General features: G+C 41.3%; 1 protein-coding gene across 2 annotated transcripts in view; it reads right to left on the reverse strand.

Annotated features, from left to right (window-relative positions):
• SATB1 (SATB homeobox 1) overlaps positions 1 to 20,007 on the reverse strand; it is a 235,187-nt gene that overhangs the window by 188,926 nt on the left and 26,254 nt on the right. For both annotated transcript variants that reach the window (XM_069729966.1, XM_069729965.1), the window contains exon 2: positions 10,217 to 10,354. The gene's annotated coding sequence lies outside the window, so the exon portion shown is untranslated. The remainder of the gene's footprint in view (positions 1 to 10,216; positions 10,355 to 20,007) is intronic.

The raw sequence follows: 20,007 nt of genomic DNA on the forward strand, positions 1-20,007 counted from the left end.
ATTACGGGGGATGTTAGTCTTAGGTCATTTGTAGAACGGAGGGCACGTATAGGGCGATAAACGGAGATGAGAGAGGAGATATAAGGCGGTGCAGAACTGTGGAGAGCTTTGTGGGTGAGAGAGAAGAGTTTATACTGGACCCTGTAGCAAATGGGTAGCCAGTGTAATGACTGGCACAAGATGGAGGTATCGGTGAAGCGGCTGGACAGAAATATGACCCTGGCTGCCGCATTCAAGATGGATTGGAGAGGACAAAGTTTGGAAAGAGGGAGACCGATCAGAAGAGAGTTGCAGTAGTCCAGACGAGAATGAATAAGAGCGACAGTAAGTCTTAGCAGTTTCAAAGGTGAGAAAAGGTCGGATTCTGGAGATGTTTTTAAGATGCAAGTGACAGGAGCGAGTGAGTGATCGGATATAGGGAGTAAAGGAAAGTTCGGTGTCCGATATGACCCCAAGACAACGGGCATGCTGCTTGGGAGTTATGGTTGAACCCTCCAGGGTAATTTCGATGTTGGGTAGAGTGAGGTTAGTAGAAGGGAGAAACACAAGTAGTTCAGTTTTGGAGAGATTTAGTTTCAGATAGAGGGAGGACATGATGTTAGAGACAGCAGACAGACAATCCTTTTTGAATTAGAGTGGGGGTGATGTCAGGGGAAGAAGTGTATAATTGGGTGTCATCAGCATAGAGATGATACTGGAACCCAAATCTGCTGATTGTTTGTCCAATAGGGGCAGTGTATAGAGAGAAAAGGAGGGGGCCCAGGACTGAGCCCTGCTGAACCCCGATAGTAAGGGGACGAGGAGAGGAAGAGGAGCCGGCAAAAGATACAGTGAAGGAGCGGTCAGAGAGGTAGGAGGAGAACCAGGAGAGGGCTTTGTCATTGAGGCCTATGGAGCGGAGCATAGTGAGAAGGAGCTGGTGATCCACAGTATCAAATGCGGCAGATAGATCCAGGAGAATCAGCAGAGAGCAATGACCTTTGGATTTAGCTGTTATTAGATCATTAGAGACTTTAGTGAGGGCAGGTTCAGTGGAGTGTAAAGAGCGGAAACCAGATTGTAAGGGGTCAAGAAGAGAGTTATCCGAGAGATAGCGGATTAGACGGGAGTGGACCAAGCGTTCCAGGAGTTTAGAGATGAAGGAAAGGTTAGAGACAGGTCTGTAGTTAGCCGTGCAGTTCTGGTCCAGGGATGGCTTTTTAAGTAAAGGGGTAATGATGGCATGTTTAAATGAGGAGGGAAAAATACCTGAAGAAAGAGAGAGGTTAAATATTTTAGTCAGGTGAGTGGTGACCACTGGTGAGAGAGACTGCAGGAGAGGTGAAGGAATGGGGTCACTATTGCAGGTTGTAGGCCGAGCAGAAGTGAGGAGCTTGAAAACTTCTTTTTCTGAAACAGGCTCAAAGATGTCTAATGAGCTTGAGGTGCGGCAGGGAAGGGGATCCAGGCACTGAGGAGATTGGGCTGTACTAAGATATTCCTAGCAACCAGAAAGGCAATAATTGATAACCCTTTATAATGGAGTGGTGGCCAGAGCCTTGTTCCCAAAATGTATGTGGTTCCCAGTCACCAGAATCCCCAGCGATCAATAAGTTATCACCAAATTTTTTAGCTAGGTGATTACTAGTGAAGATGGAAATACCCATTTAAAGCGTTACATACCATGATACAGCAGACCATTTTGAATGGCTTGTGCTGTCTTATGTATAAGTGTTTCTTTCGCAATGCGAAAGTTAAGTGTCATGTGTTCTACATCTGTAAGTGGCTAAAGGATGTTAATGTATACAAAAGCCAAGGGTTTCGTCAGGCTATGAGCACACCTTTAGTATTTGCAGCAGACTTTTCCGGTGCAAAAAACAGAGTGTTACCATGTTAAATGCTGCTTAAATACACGCATTTTTGTATGCATTTTTTAATGTGGTTTAGTTGTATTTTTTTCCTGTTTGAATGGGTGAAAAACCACAAAACGGTGAAAGAATTTACATGCTTTACATTTGAAAAATGCTTTGAAAGTTCAATTCTACAAGGGAAAAACAGTTAGTCCTAGAACTCATTCTCGAATTCTGAATACGAACTTCTCACAGAAGACTATGTTACAGTACGAGTTCGGCAGCCCAGACAAAGCTTGTTGAAAAACGTGGGGTCCCCTCTATTTTTAATAACAAGTGCAGGCAAAGCAGACAGCTCTGGACCTTTCCCACACTATTCTCGTTCACCCATTTATTAATAAAATGATCCAATTAAGTAATCCACATTCATCTTTTTTGTCTCCGATGCCGATGGATAGCAATAAAGCTACCGCTATGCACAGGTGCTGGCTGGTGAATACTCTCGTCAGCATTGCCCACTCTCGCTGCTATCATCGACAGCAAGTGATACTGATGACAGTAGTAGTCATCAGCAGGCGCCTAACTGGTGGTAACCTTGTCACCGCCGCTCACAACTGCTGGCTCACCCACTGTACTCTGCGTAACAATGTGGGAACCCTGCGGCTGTGACCGGCGGTGACTTCAGTAATGTTACCACGGGTTAGAGCTGATGTTTCCCACACTGTCACACAGAGGACAGAATGGGAACTGCCTGATGTTTAGGCCCCCTATTCACTTTAATTGGGTTTGGGTTCGGGATCAAGTTCATGTACCGTTCTGGTACCCAAACCGAACTTTATTTTGATACAGTTCAGCCAAACCCAACAGACCCAAATATCCACTGGTCCTCCCATCCCCATTGAAAATTGCTATTTTCAATATGTTATGGACAGTGTCTCACAGGGTACATGACTACAGCTTGTTTATTCGATTTGAACCTTTGTGCTCATGGATATATGATTAGTTTCCACCGAATGGCTATCATGTTTTATGTGTACGGGCATTATCAGACTGTAGCAGAATCTCAAGTGCTGGATTGTAATTTTCAGCAGGTCACTATTGTTTTGCCAGTGATCTAGAAAACTTTAGAACTAACCCTTTCATAATGATTTCCACACATTTATGTTTAATCAAACTTAGAGTATTTCTGCGCATTAGCACAGATGAAATAGGACTGCAGAGTGATGCTGCTGTAAAGAAAGTCAAGTGATAGAAGATAAAGGTAAAAACTAATCTCTATTTTATTATGACTGCCAAATCATTGGCAAAAAGCAGCATCCTTTTATTTCAATTTTAATCATGCCTACATTTTAATACCATACTTCTTTTGTAATTCTCCTGGCATTCCTAGTGTATGTTCGTTCCAGCCAAAACACCGGACTAAATAGCTAAGAGCAGTTACACTATTCAAGTAAATCTCCGAAATAACAAATGATTGTAGAAAGGCGATGTACCAGTGCGTGTCTCTATTCCTTTCCCACTTTTTAGTTATCAGGTAAGCAATATAGTGGGCTGTAAAATAAGTCATAAAATGAGCCAGTTATAATGCAATAATCAGTGACCATCAGTGCTTGGAAAAATGAGTTTGCTCTCGCTGGCACTAAGGAGGATCACATGATTATTTAATTACAGCATCATTTTTGTCTTGTTGTTGCCAATATATCAACAATTAATTGGGCAAATAGAGGAAACTGCAGCCTAAATGAACCAAAATATGGATATGGAATTTTATATTTAACATTTAACAGGAAATTATACAATGAATGTTACGTTTACTGTCTTAAAGGGTTAGTCCAAATTTCATAGTTAAGTGTTGTTGGATAGTGCTTGTAAAAAGAAGCACTTTTGCAATTTACTGTTTGATAAAATTTGCAGCTGTTCTTGATTTCTTAAAGGTACCTTCACACTCAGCGTCGCTGCAGCGTCGCTGTTTGGTCGCTGGAGAGCTGTCACACAGACAGCTCTCCAGCAACCAAAGATGCCGGTAACCAGGGTAAACATCGAGTTACGAAGTGCAGGGCCGCGCTTAGTAACCCAATGTTTACCCTGGTTACCATTGTAAAAGTAAAAAAAAAAAACACTACATACTTACCTTCCGCTGTGCTTTCCTGCACTGACTGTGAGCACAGCGGCCGGAAAGCAGAGCGGTGACGTCACCGCTGTGCTTTCCGGCTGGCCGGCGCTCACAGCCAGTGCAGAGAAGCACAGCGCCGAGGACAGACAGCGGAAGGTAAGTATGTAGTGTTTGTTTTTTTAAACTTTTACGTTGGTAACCAGGGTAAACATCGGGTTACTAAGCGCGGCCCTGCGCTTAGTAACCCGATGTTTACCCTGGTTACCAGTGAAGACATCGCTGAATCGGCGTCACACACGCCGATTCAGTGATGTCTGCGGGAGATCCAGCGACGAAATAAAGTGCTGGACTTTCTGCAGCGACCAATGACATCACAGCAGGATCCTGATCGCTGCTGCCTGTCAAACTGAACGATATCGCTAGCCAGGATGCTGCAACGTCACGGATCGCTAGCGATATCGTTCAGTGTGAAGGTACCTTTACACTTTTATTTACAACTTGTTTCCTAGGAAAACGACCACTGCTGCTATCTTGTTTGTAAGCACTGTACTGCAGCTAACTGGCATTGAGAGATAAGAGTGTGATCCAGTGATACTACGAGTGCTTACAAGTTCAATAGAAAAAAGCTTGTAAGCACTGTGCATGTTCAGCCACTGGTGGTGGTCATTCAACTAGGCAAGGACCCGTATACAAAAGGAAAAAAAGTGCTAATATCACAAGAAGGGCTATACATTTTAATAAACAGTACATTTCAAAAGTGCTTGTTCTAACAACACTATCCAACAATACCCATCTATGAAGAAAAAAATAAACTTGAGCAATCTCCTATATTTTGGTTATGCATAGTTCACTATAAGTGGTGTCTGACTGATGTTCATGAATGCAAAAAGTTTCACTTGGCATTTTCCCTGTACAGCACGGCTCCCAAGCCGGCAATCCTTCACCGTGCAGGGTGAGATGTGGTGCTTTATTTACAATTATTGATCATACTGTACCAATATTTTCCACAGCAGTTCACAGGCTTTGCCATCATTCACTGTCCCCATCGGGGCTAACAGGCTACATTATTTATAATGTATGCATTTTTGGAATGCAGGGGAAACCAGAATAAGCAAAACCAAGCAAACAGAGCGAGGAGAAAACTGCATTGTTCTCATTTGTCGATTGGAACCCAGTACCCCAGTGCTGCAAAGCAGCAATGCTGATCGCCGAGCAATGGGGCTTTGTAGGGTAAATGATAAATGGTAAAGGAGTCTCTGTTTTTTTCCTCCTTTTTTCTCATGAATGCTGTGGGCAGGGCCGCCATGAGGGCATTACTGCCCTGACTGGCGGATGTGACTCGGTGAGCAGAAGGGGCGTGCATCGGGCCCCATCTCATCTGCTCACTGGGCCCCTACTGGCAGGCTAAACTGGGCCCTTAGCGGCGCTGCGGCAGTTTAATGCTATTGACATGTGGGTGCAGGCCCACGTCGGCACATAAATAGATACCAAACGGAGGCTGGCAGCTGACGTCAGCTGCAGCGCGCACGTCGTTAGCGTCTGACGTAATTGGAGGGGAGCTTTGCTGCAGGAGCGTGGCCAGATAAGAAGAACTTGTTTTGTTTTGTTTTTTATTGAGAGCGGCAATCCGTGGGCCTGGGGCAGACTGTGAGACAAGGGGGAAGACTGTGAGACATGGGGCCAGAATGTTGGACACAGGGGCAGAATGCTGGACACACTGGTAGAATGCTGGACATGGGGGAGGGGCAGAATGCTGGACACTGGGGCAGAGTGCTGGACACGGGGGCAGAATGCTGGACACAGAGGACAGAATGCTAGACACGGGGGGCAGAATGCTGGACACAGGTGGCAGAATGCTGGTCATTGGGGCAGAATGCTGGACATTGGGGCAGAATGCTGGACACGGGAGCAGAATGCTGGACATGGGGGCAGAATGCTGGATATTGGGGCAGAATGCTGGACATGGAGGCAGAATGCTGGACATGGAGGCAGAAAGCGAGACACAGGGGGCAGAATGGAGATACGGGGCATGATTGGAGACATGGGGCAGGATGAAATACATGGAGGCATGACTGGAGACACTGGGGGCATGACTGGAGACACTGGGGACATGACTGGAGACACTGGGGGCAGGATTGGAGACACTAGGGGCAGGATTGGAGACACTGGGGGCAGGATTGGAGACAGATGGGGCAGAATGGAGACACAGGGGGCATGATTGGAGACATGGGGCAGGATTGCAGACATGGGGCATGATTGGAGACATAGGGGGCAAAATTGAGATATGGGCATGATTGGAGACACAGGGCAGAATGGAGATGCGGGGCATGATTGGAGACATAGGGCAGGATGAAAGACATGGGGGCATGATTGGAGACAGATGGGGCAGGGTTGGAGACAGATCGTGCAGGATCATGGGGCAGGATGGATACGATGGAGACAGATGGTGCAGGATTGGGAGATCATATGGGGCAGAATGGATTCTCATGAGAGCAGGATGGGAGAACACATGGCTGAAGCCAGGAATGAGACACACGGGGGCTAGGATGGGGAATATTATTACCATACGGGCTAATTAAGGGATATTATTACTGCAGTGAAGTATTTATTTTATTTTTTGAGTATACTGTTTTAAATGGGAGGACGGTCCTGTTACTGTGTGGAATGATACTATGTCACCTTTTTTCGTCACGTGGTGTAATGTAGAAGTTGGGAAAAATTAAGTAATGTGTTCTGCAAGCGGAGCTCGAGATAACTCTGTTATTTCCTGCAGAGACGTGCCCTGGCTGGAAGAAGTGATAATGATCTGTGCTGGATGAAAGATGAAAAACAAAGATGAAGGACTTCACCTAGAGACGTCACTGGTGAGTCAGTGTGTAAGGCTACGTTCACACTAGCGTTGTGCGCCGCTGCGTCGGCGACGCGACGCACAACGCACCGAAAAACGCGTGCAAACGCACGCAAAAACGCTGCGTTTTTCGACGCATGCGTCGTTTTTTGACGAAAATCGGACGCAAGAAAAATGCAACTTGTTGTGTTTTCTTGGTCCGACGCTAGCGTCAAAAAAGACGCACGTGTCGGAAAACGCAACAAGCAAAAACGCATGCGTCCCCCATGTTAAACATAGGGGTGCATGACGCGTGCGTCGCCGCTGCGTCGCCCGACGCTAGCGCGACGCACACTAGCCGAACGCTAGTGTGAACGTAGCCTTACCTATACACTGACACTATACACTGTATACTATATACAGAGGTCCTGTGTATAATGTCACCAGTGATCACTGTATTACCTATACATTATATACAGAGCTCCTGTGTATAATATCACCAGTGATCACTGTATTAGCTGTACCCAGACACTGCATACTAAGTACAGGTCTGCTGTGTATAATGGCACTTATGGTGATAGTATTGTGGGTTTTTTTATTACTGATGAGTATTGTAGTATTCAGTCACTGTGGTGGTAATATGTGGTCTGGACATGGTGTTGTGGTATTTGTTCCTTGTATGTGGTATTATTTGGTCACTTTGTGGTGGTAATATGTGATCTGGTCATGGTGCAGTGGTATTTGTTCCTTGTATGTGATATTATTCTGTCACTGGTGGTAATATGTGGTCTGGACATGGTGTTGCGGTATTTGTTCCTTGTATGTGGTATTATTTGGTCACTTTGTGGTGGTAATATGTGATCTGGTCATGGTGCAGTGGTATTTGTCCCTTGTATGTGATATTATTTGATCACTGTGGTGGTAATATGTGGTCTGGACATGGCGCAGTGGCATTTGTTCCCTGTATTTGATATTATTCGATCACTGTGGTGGTAATATGTGGTCTGGTCATGGTGTTGTGGTATTTGATCCTTGTATGTGATATTATTCGATCACTGTGGTGGTAATATGTGGTCTGGACATGGTGTAGCAGTATTTGTTCCTTGTATGTGATATTATTGGTCATTTTAAAAATTGAAAAATAAAGAAAAATATACCTAAATTGTATTGCATATTTTAACAAATAATTAATAGGTTACAGTAGAGTAGGGCCCGGCCAAAAGTGTCTACTGTATTATGGTTAAAAACTTTTGGCCAAAACAAAAGCTGCCAGCTGTTAATGTGTGATAGGTGAGAAGTGGAGTTTTTCCAAGAGAGAGTGGTGGGACTGTGGACAGTTCGAGGGGTGGAGGCGGGGCTGGGGTGGAGCCTGGGCAGAGTTTCAAGAGGGCCCACAAAATGTTTCCAGTATGTGGCCCCGAAATTGATAGTGGCAGCCCTGGCTGTGGGTGCCAGTGTTGGAACCACCAATCAGGAAGTAATGGCATGCGCTCTCAACAAAGTGTGCAACGTTCCATAAGCCTTTCCTGTAATCTATTTATATGACCAAATGCAACAGTGGCAGGGCATGCCAAATTGTTCTTGAAATTATTCAATTCAGATAGAAGCTTAACGCTGCTGATGTTTATCTTATAACAATAAGAAAGCAACAATATAGGTGCCCAAGACCCATGGGCAAAGTAAAAAATAGCAATTATACGGTTAAAGATCTAGGTTCTGTGGTAGAGGTGGCTGGACAAAGTAAGGTTTGCCGATGAGGTAGAAGCCTGATCTCTGAGACCCCTTTTTCTCCTGAGATTGAAGGGTCCTAAGTGCTATTATAGCACTGTATTATTTTTTTACTTTCCTTGTACACCTGGTCGGCCCAATTCACTTAAATTGAGTTATACTATAATTGGCTGGGGAAGACATTGAAAGGGATGCAGTGCTAATCCAGCACTAAACCCTCTTCATTCGTAGGATTCCACGTACCTTAAGCTAATCGACTACAGCTTGTTTGCTAACAATACAAGTCAGGATAGGGAAGGCTTAGTTACAATAGCAACGGTCGCAAAGTTTGTCATGGTTTGCTAAAATGACACCTACACCCAAAGCTACTAGTTAAGTTTAGTGATTATTTTTTCCTGGAAAGAAACAATGGGAAACCCCAAACTAGCTAATGTAAGAGCACGCAACAATATGATTTGACTGTACAGCCATGGTCAAAAGTTTAGAGACTGAGATAAATTTTGGTTTCACAAAGTTTGCTGCTTAAGTGTTGATAGTTCTTTTTATCAGATATTTTTACTGAAATGCAATTACCGTATACTAATTTCATAAGTTTGTAAACTTGCATTGAGAAATACATCAAGTTTATGCAAAGACTCAATATTTACAATGTTGACCTTTATTTTTCCAGACATCTGTGATTTGCCCTGGCATACTTGGGTATCTTCTTCTGGGCCAAATCCTATTTTACGACAACCCATTTTTACCTAATCAGTGCTTGGAGCTTATCACAATATATGTGTTTTTGTTTGTCCAAATGCTTTTAAGGATTAATCTCAGGTTCTCCATAGTATTGAGATCTGTCGAGACTTCTTGCCATGGACACAAAATTTCAATGCCGTGTTCACCGACCCACTTAGCTATCAGTTGTGTCTTGTACCATAGTGGTTCATCATGGTGGAAAAAGCATTGTTCACACCAGATTGCTCACGGATCATTGGGAGAAGTTGCTCAGGGTGAAAGTTTAGATACCACAGTATTCTTGGTAACTTTGCAGGAAGTACAGGGATTGGACTGTAGAGGACTGGAGTAAAGTTGTTTTATTTGATTTAGCCCCTTCAGTTTGTTTAGGACATCTGAAGGGTTGATTTTCCAAAGATAAAATGGTGATGACTACCATAAGCAAAGAGCATAAGTCACAAGACAAAAGTTATAACTAAGTGCCGTGGTAAAAAAAAAAATTCTAATTTTTGTTCCATGCCCAGGAAACTTCCCAGGTCTCAAAAAGCAAGTGGACAAACAAAAAACAGAAACTGTGATAAATTCCAAGCACTGATTAAGCAAGAATTAGTTTCCTTCAGCCAGGTTTTGGCTCACAAGCTGATATCCAGATGCCAGGGCGAATTACAGAAGTCTTAGAAAATAAGGGTCAACACTGAGAATATTGCGACTTTCCATAAACTTGATGTATTTGTCAATAAAAGTTTAAAAACTTATGAAATGTTTATAATTGTACTTCACTAACCATAGAAACATTAGACTAAAAGATCGAAAAACATTGAAGCCACAAACGTTGTGAAAATCAAAATTTGTCTAACTCTGAAAATCTTTGGCCACAACTTTAATTTGCAGTTCTTTGGTTTGGATGAGTACATTTCTATTATAAAGGTGCATTTGAATATTACTGTAATACATTTAGTAAAAACCCAATAATGTACCATTTATAAAGAGGGAAAATACCTTTGATCGGGAAATGGGCCATGCAAAAGACAAACCAGAATTAAAACGTGTTAGTCTTCATTTCCTCCCGGTATCCACCCAGTTAGACAAATAAACAAGCAAATCTGCCTCTGATGACAGTTATTTCCACTGTTTGCTCTGTAACAAAAATAAAGAAATAAATGAAAAGCTTCGCTAATGTGCATTTGTCTGTAATGCTCCCAATTCAGTAGTCTACACTCTACAGCTGTCTTTCTGCTCACAATGTAAATGGCATGCTAAGCATGTGTTCAGAAAGGTATGATTTGCCTTTTCATTTGCAATTTAGTAATGCAAGTGGAACGCAGAGCAATGTTTTTCTAGTCTGTCATGTACATACCACTAAAATAGTAGGCCTCTTAGCTCGGAATAATAACTATGCTAGAGTCAGGAAGAGACAGGTTTTGTAGATTTCACCACAGGTAAATATTAAAATGCAGACACTGTTGGGTAGGGGCAAGATAATATGAGTGCACATGCACCAAACCACAACATAATGTTTATTTCAGGAAGCTGTTACGCTGTCAGCCAAACCATGCATACGTAAGATAAATAGCACCTACATGAGATTGTCATGCACATAACTAATAGACAAGATCTGTAATTTTATCAGCTGTATTCTATCTGGTATCTAAAATCTATTCTCTTCATTACTTTATGGGTTTTGCAGACTTGGTTACATCATAATTATTAAATTATTTTGTGAGCACCTGGAGGTTTTAAAGAAGCACTCCTATCAAAGTTTTTAAACTCTTAATATATTGCAATCATCATATAATATAACACTGTGTACTTACAATTGCTCATTTCGCCTTTCGACACAGCTAATTCTTCTCTTTATTTCCCTCCTTCCTCCCTACTGCCAGGGACTTTTGCAGTGACTTATGACTCGTACAGGGAAAATTGACCTCCTATTTCTACATAGAACTTAGAAGGATTCAGCTAGTCAGTTTTTAATCACTTTATGTCATAGACCTAATGGAAAAGAGAAGAATTATCTGGGTGGAAGGGCAGAATGAGCAATTGTAAGTACATAGTGCTATATAATATGGTGACTGCAATATATTAAGATGATAAAAAATTTTATAGGAGTGCTTCTTTAAAGACATTAGCCACTACTTTTGTTATTGATAGCCTATTCTTAGACTAGCTCATCAATATTTGATTGGTGGGTGTGCAACACCAAGCATCGATGCCGATAAGATTTCATCTGCGCAGCCTAGAAGTTCTCAGATGCTGCCTGAACAAAGCAGCTCTGTCATTTCTATAGTGACCGTAGTCAGGTACTACAGATTCATTTGAATAGAGGGTGAATTTGTAGTACCTGGCCATGGTCACTATAGAAAAGAGATTATGTGTTCTTGCAGCATCTGAGAACTTCTGGCGATTGGTGAACATTGGTAACATGTGATCAGTGGAGGTTGCAAGGTGTTGCATCCCCACTAACAAGATATTGGTGTCCTATCTTAAGGATAGGCTATCAATATAAAAGTAGTGTCCACCCCCATTAATGTTTATGGCATTGTTTATCTGGTTGGTTCTTTGTGCTAATAGTATACAGTATATGCTATATTGATACAAATGTTGCTCCATAAATTCTGTTCTTTATGTACTGAATACATTTTCCGACTTGCCATTTATACAACTTCAGTGGTTTGCTTTGCAGCCAATATCTGGACATATGAGAACAATGAGGATATACTCTGTGACATTTTCGGAGGTCACTGTGCAGACGGGTGGAGGAGCACGAAGGAGCCGACCTGTCCTTTCCACTTAATGTGTGATGTCATTTGTTTTACGCTTTGTTCACACTGAGTTTTCAGAGGCATGATTTTCAAGGAGAAAAAAATGACTTTTTGGAGATTTTCTTTTTCTGAAAAGGTTTTGGAACATTTTATTTTTTTTACCTAAAGTGTTTTTTTTTTTTGCAGCCTTTTGATTTGACTGTGGCTGGTTTCAATCGGATTGTTTCAGTAATTGACATGCACTATTTTTTTCCACTAGATGTTTTTCAAAACCTTTTCAGGGAAAAAACTCTTCATATGAACAGCAAAGTGGATTTCCTTTGGAAATGAAGAGGAAGAGTTTTTTTAAAACTTATTTTAGTCTGTTTTTAAAGTGGCTTTTGGGGCACATACTTTCTCAAAACTTCACAGTAAACGTAGCATAAAGATATGTTCACAGTATGTCATTTTCTATTTTTCAAGCACAAGAGGCTTTAGGAGTGGCTTCTTTTCTTCTTTTGTAAACCTCGATCATCTTTTATTTGTATTGTTTTTTTATTTTCTGGGTACTTTTTCATCATTGTTCTCTGTCATTTTTATCAGTGGTGGTTTGGGGCTCATTTTACTGCCATTTTCCAGACATTTTTTAACTCAATTAAATAATGAAGAAAATGCTTTTTTAGCCTTCATATTGACTTCTATTGTAAAGTTTTGAGTGTCTTCCTAGTGGAAAACAATAGAAAAATGTACAAGATACTTATGACTGGCGTCTTAGAAAGCCTTAAGTGTTTTTAAAGACGTTCCAGAAAGTGTACGTATGACCAGCAAGTCCTTTTCCATACAAACTAATTGGACTGCTTTTTTAATAATTTTGATAATTTTTGACTGCATTTTTTTAGCTAACTCATGTTTTCTCATGAAGCAGAAAAAATGACACAGTGTGGACATAACTGTTCATTGTAAACTTGGCTGCTGCATACATCATAAATACGAAGACATCAGGACAAAACAGTCAGCACTGGCTATTGATTGTACTTTTCAATACTAAAAAAGCCATATTTTTCGATAGTTACGGATTTGGGCCAAAACATTTTTTCCATGCGATTTTGCGACATTCTTGAATGGGAACTGCAAGTTATATTGCAATCAAAATCGTTTCCGTATAATTTTGACTTTCTTATAACAAGATATTGGAATTCTTTAATAATGATTTAAAAAGAAACAACCAAATATTATCTGAGTTTCTGAAGGATAATCTATGCCCTGCACATTCAACTTATAGAACGCGACACCTTTATAGGCGATGTATGGCTTTATGACTGCTGCTAAACCTTTGTGATAGTCGTTAATGCAGTAATGAGATCTTTGATTGTAAGCATGATTATTATTATTTCTGGTGTCTGAATAATAAAATATCTTTTATGTGCATCCCAGTATGGTTGGTTTTAGCTGACAATACGATGGGTGGCTGGGTTTAGCTGACCAGGCTCCTTGGGCTTTCTATAAAAAAGTAGCCTTTGGACAGACGAGGCATTGCTGGGTTAGTGGTCAGTTATATGATAACCTTATCACCAGCTAATAATCTCCCTAAAACAGGCTCTAAAGGTACCGTCACATTAAGCGACGCTGCAGCGATATAGACAACGATGCCGATCGCTGCAGCGTCGCTGTTTCGTCGTTGTGTAGTCGCTGGAGAGCTGTCACACAGACAGCTCTCCACTGACCAACAATGCCGAGGTCCCCGGGTAACCAGGGTAAACATCGGGTTAGTAAGCGCAGGGCCGCGCTTAGTAACCCGATGTTTACCCTGGTTACCATTGTAAATGTAAAAAAAAAGTCCATACTTACATTCCGGTGTCTGTCGAATCCCTCGCCGTCAGCTTCCCGCACTGTCTGTGAGGGCCGGCCGTAAAGCAGAGCACAGCGGTGACGTCACCGCTGTGCTTTACGGCCGGCGCTCACAGTCAGTGCGGGAAGCTGACGGCGAGGGACGCGACAGACACCGGAATGTAAGTATGTAGTGTTTGTTTTTTTTTACATTTACAATGGTAACCAGGGTAAATATCGGGTTACTAAGCGCGGCCCTGCGCTTAGTAACCCGATGTTTACCCTGGTTACAAGTGAAGACATCGCTGAATCGGCGTCACACACGCCGATTCAGCGATGTCAGCGGGTGATCCGGTGACGAAATAAGGTGCTGGCCTTCTAGCTCCGACCAGCGATGTCACAGCAGGGTCCTGATCGCTGCTGCGTGTCAAACACAACGATATCGCTATCCAGGACGCTGCAACGTCACGGATCGCTATCGTTATCGTTGTTAAGTTGCTCAGTGTGAAGGTACCTTAAGTTTGCTGAAAAATTGTGCTTCATTCTGTAATGTCAGCTGTCTGAAATAATTGTAAAATAACTGCTAGCATAATACTTTATGTAATAATTGTAAAATAATTGTTTGAGTTGTAATGCTTTATATTAAGCTGTAATAAATGTAAAATAATTGCGATAGTATATATTATTAAATACCAAAGTCTGCACAGATATGCTGATCAGATGAATGTTTTTTCACACGGATCAAATATTCACGTAAAAAAATTAACATCATGCACAGCTCTCCATATTTTAGGAGACTCTAATTCAGCCCTATGGCATCAGATTTTTACAGCTACATTAGCATATATTAGCAATTTTATAAAAGCGAGTGAAAAAGTTTTTTTTGGTTAAACATAGCACAATTTTTGTATACACTCGTGAACTTAGCCTCATGGAAACGACATAATATTATAGCTTGCTGATCACTTATTGGGTATAACTTTCTGTAAACAGACCAAAACTTTAAGATCAGAGGCACAAAGACCCTTAACAAATAGCTTATGTTGTTATTGGCTGGTTGTATTACATAATGTTTTTTGACATGATTTTGAGAAGTTTTTTGAAGTTTTTTCCCCCTGCATAATTTTCTGCAGACTTTTGACTTGACAGTGTAAAGTTTTGAGCAGATTTAACAAGGAATCTGAATCAAAGACATGACATATAATTTATTTTTATTTTTCAGTGACGAGAATTTCAAAAATTCCTTGGAAGAAAATCCACTACATGAACAGCAATGTGTGTTACCCAATACAATGAATAGGGAGCAGATTCAAAGAGCATTTGAAGCTATTTTTTATATGTATTTTGGAGCGGATCCACTTCAAGAACTACATCTGTATAACCATACCCATATAATACCTGATTTGAAGAATGACTGCTTTTATTAAGTGATTGTGTTGCTATCTTTGTAAGTCAATTCTAGATTGCCTTTGATGTGTGCTTTGTGATGGAAATTTTTCCTTCTCAGCATCTATGTAATCTTTAAAAACCTCTTTCATTGCAGATTGTACAAAAGTAGGAGTAAAACATCATCAATAAAACCAAACTCAGTTTTAGACATAAAACTCATGTTTTGCTAATTAGATTGTATTTTAGACAATAAGATATATAAATACTGGTGTATTCTGGAGTGGTATGCCAGTATGTAACTTTACAATTTAGTTTAATATACTGATTCATCAACATGTTTTCTGTTTTACAGTCATACCTGCCTCCTAGCTCCAATGGCTGATGTTTAAACATTTTAAAGAAGCACTTCCATCTATCCTTTTTATTACATCTGTATGCACAAGTGCTTCTCACTAAATTTGAATATCATCAAAAAGTTAATTTATTTCAGTTCTTCAATACAAAAAAGTGAAACTCATATATTATATAGAGTCATTACAGTCCAAGTGATCTATTTCAAGTGTTTATTTCTGTTAATGTTGATGATTATGGCTTACAGCCAATGAAAACCCAAAATTCATATCTCAGTAAATAAGAATAATTAACAAAAAACTCCTGCATAGGCTCGCTAAGTATTTAGGTCTCTTAGCCTGTTTCAGTAGGTTCCACAATCATGGGGAGGACTGCTGACTTGACAGATGTCCAGAAGGCAGTCATTGACATTCTGCATAAGGAGAGTAAGCCACAAAAGGTCATTGCTAAAGAAGCTGGTTGTTCAGAGTGCTGTATCCAAGCAAAATAATGGAAAGTTGAGTGGAATGAAAAAGTGTGGTAGAAAAAGGTGCACAAGCATTCGGGATAACCACAGCCTTGAAAGAATTGTTAAGAAATGGCTATTCAAAAATTTGGGGGAGATTCACAAGGAGTAGACTGTTGCCAGAGTCATTGCTTCAAAAGCCACCACACACAGATGTATCTAGGACATGCACTACAAGTGTGATCTTCCTTGGCTCAAGCCACTCATGACCAATAGACAATGCTAGAAGCATCTTACCTGGGAAAAGGAGAAAAAGAACTGGACTGTTGCTCAGTGGTCCAAGGTGTTGTTATCAGATGAAAGTAAATTTTGCATTTCATTTGGAAATCAAGGTCCCAAATCAAAGTCAAGGCACACAATCCAAGCTGTTGAGGTCTAGTGTGAAATTTCCACAATCAGTGATGGGTTGGGGAGCCATGACATCTGCTGATGTAGGTCCACTGTGTTTTATCAAGACCAAAGTCAGTGCAGCCGTCTACCAGGAAGTTTTAGAGCACTTCATGCTTCCCTCTGCCAACAAGCTTTATGGAGATTGAAATGTCATTCTCCAGTTGGACTTGGCACCTGTCCACACTGCCAAAAGTACCAATACCTGGTTTAAAAACAACAGTATCACTGTACTTGGCTGGCCAGCAAACTCGCCTGACCTTAACCGAAGAGAGAATCTACAGTATAGGATATTGTCAAGAGGAAGATGAGAGACACCAGACCCAACAATGCAGATGAGCTGAAGGCTGCTATCAAAGCAACCTGGGCTTCCATAATACCTATACAGTGCCGCAGGCTGATCGCCTCCATAAAATTCCACATTGATGCAGTAGTTGATGGAAAAGGAGGCCCGACCAAGTATTGAGTGCATTTACTGATCATACAATTCAGTAGGCCAACAGTTCGGATTTAAAAATCATTTTTCAAGCTGGTGTTATAAATTATTCTAATTTACTGAGACAAAGACTTTTGGATTTTGATTGGCTGTAAGCCATAATCATCAACATTAACAGAAATAAACACTTGAAATAGATCACTCTGTTTGTAATGACTCTATATAATATATGACTATCACTTTTTGTATTGAAGAACTGAAATAAATTAACTTTTTGATGATATTCTAATTTAGTGAGAAGCACCTGTATATGTATATAATATAGTCCAAAATCAGGAGTGGAACATTCAGAGGAAAAGTATAATAGAAACACATCACCATTTCTGTATTTATCACCCACTCCTGGTTTTGGCTTACAAATACTGATGTGAAATAATGACCAAATACTAAACATGTGAACATGGCCTAATACTCACCTCCAGTGCCAGCACCTCTAATGGTGTCAGCACAGGCTTTTAAGGGGCTCGTGTGACATAGTTATACCATGTGAGCCCTGCAGCCAATCAGAAGCCACTTCCCTTCCCCTCCTTCGGACAAATATGACATAAGGAGGAAGTGAGAGAGCAGCAGAATCGGCTCCCGGTACCAACACTGCTGGAACGGTGTCAGCACTGGAGGTGAGCATTGGATGTTATTGTTTTACATGGTGGCAACATAGTGATTGAAAAGAGATTGTCCAAGTAGCGGGCAGCTCCTTTAAAGAGGTTGTACAGTCCAAATGAATAAGTCTGCAGCCGCCCTGCACACTCTATGTGACTGCAGACTTATGAATTCCCCTAGTCCACGCACTGTGCACTGTGGGGATTTGCCTTTTCTGACCCGGGACCGGAGGGTATGTATGTGTTATACATACTCCTATCCAGGGCCCATCTAGTGGGTGTGGCCTCTCTACATACATTTTTATTGAGTGATGCGGCTGTCTGGTGGGCATGGCCGACTAGAAGGCGTGGCTTCGCTTCATACAAGTGTATGGGCTGGGAGTATGTATAACACATACAGGTGCTTCTCACAAAATTAGAATATCATCAAAAAGTTAGTTTATTTTAGTTCTTCAATAAAAAAAAGTGAAACTAAGAAGGCTTATTCTGACTGTACATCTGTCTATTCCAAGTTTTTCATCAGAACGGGGCCATTAACTATACAGTGGGTACGGAAAGTATTCAGACCTCTTTAAATTTTTCACTCTTTGTTTCATTGCAGCCATTTGGTAAATTCAAAAAAGTTCATTTTTTTCGGATTAATATACACTCTGCACCCCATCTTGACTTAAAAAAGCAGAAATGTAGTAATTTTTGCAAATTTATAAAAAAAAAACCCTGAAATATCACATGGTCATAAGTATTCAGACCCTTTGCTCAGACACTCATATGTAGGTCACATGCTGTCCATTTCCTTGTGAGCCTCCTTGAGATGGTGCTACTCCTTTATTGGAGTTCAGCTGTGTTTAATTAAACTGATAGGACTTGATTTGTAAAGGCACACACCTGTCTATATAAGACCTCACAGCTCACAGTGCATGTCAGACCAATTGAGAATCATTCATGACAGTCAGTTTTTTAAATTAGTATTCATTAGCCTTCTGACTGAGCACTCAACCTCTTAGCCACAGGTGTTTTAATCGCAACAGGACCATTACCCCTCCACAGAGAGAGAGATTATAATCTAAGAAGCGGATTCACAGTAGGTTTCCATTCAGATGAAGACGTTTATTCTCAGCGAGGAAATGAAAGTCTAGGTCCTGGTATACGAGAGATGCTTTAATGTGGCTACCAGGTACACATGAATTGGCCAATTTATGCGCTAAACGCTTTCATTTTTTCATATTTCTAATGCAGTAATGCAGTTCAATTTTCATGTTTCATGTTTGCATGTTTTTGGCGCCGCAGTGTGCTGCCTTATTTGTTTAACTGTATACGAGTTGGTGACTCTAGGTTCAGCACCTGTTCACACTTAGTCTATGTTTGGATGTGACGGTCAGTTTTTTGAAAATAGAATTGTGGCAAGGCACAGATCTGGCCAAGGTTACAACAGAATATCTGCAGCACTCAAGGTTCCTAAGAGCACAGTGGCCTCCATAATCGTTAAATGGAAGAAGTTTGGGACCACCAGATGTCTTCCTAGACCTGGATGTCCAGCCAAACTGAGCAATCGGGGAGAAGAGCCTTGGTGAGAGAGGTAAAGAAGAACCCTAAGATCACTGTGGCTGAGCTCCAGCGATGCAGTAGGAAGATGAGAAAAAGTTCCATAAAGTCAACTATCACTGCAGCCCTCCACCAGTCAGGCCTTTATGGCAGAGTGGCCCGGCAGAAGCCTCTCTTCAGTGCAAGACATATGAAAGCCTGCATAGAGTTTGTTAAAAAAACACATGAAGGACTCGCAAACTATGAGAAATAAGATTCTCTGGTCTAATGAGACAAAGATAGTCTTTTTTAGTGATAATTCTAAGCGGTATGTATGGAGAAAACCAGGCACTGCTAAACACCTGCCCAATACAATCCCAACAGTGAAATATGGTGGTGGCAGCATCATGCTGTGAGGGTATTTTTCAGCTGCAGGGAAAGGACAACTGGTTGTCGTTGAAGGAAACATGAATGTGACCAAGTACAGAGATATCCTTGATGAAAACCTCTTCCAGAGTGCTCTGGACCTCAGACTTGGCCAAAGGTTCACCTTCCAACAAGACAATGACCCTAATCACACAGCTAAAATAACAAAGGAGTGGCTTCAGAACAACTCTGTGACCATTCTAGACTGACCCAGCCAGAGCCCTGACCTAAACCCAATTGAGCTTCTCTGGAGAGACCTGGAAATGGCTGTCCACCAACGTTCATCATCCAACCTGACAGAACTGGAAAGGATCTGCAAGGAAGAATGGCAAAGGATCCCCAAATCCAGGTGTGAAAAACTTGTTGCATCATTCCCAAGAAGACTCATGGCTGTACTAGCTCAAAAGGGAGCTGCTACTGAATACTGAGCAAAGGGTCTGAATACTTATGACCATGTGATATTTCAGCTTTTCTTTATTATTAAGTTTGCAAAAATTACATTTCTGCTTTTTTTTCAGTCAAGATGAGGTGCGGAGTCTACATTAATG

The sequence above is a fragment of the Ranitomeya imitator genome, chromosome 6, assembly GCF_032444005.1.
Source record: "Ranitomeya imitator isolate aRanImi1 chromosome 6, aRanImi1.pri, whole genome shotgun sequence".
Taxonomy (NCBI): domain Eukaryota; kingdom Metazoa; phylum Chordata; class Amphibia; order Anura; family Dendrobatidae; genus Ranitomeya; species Ranitomeya imitator.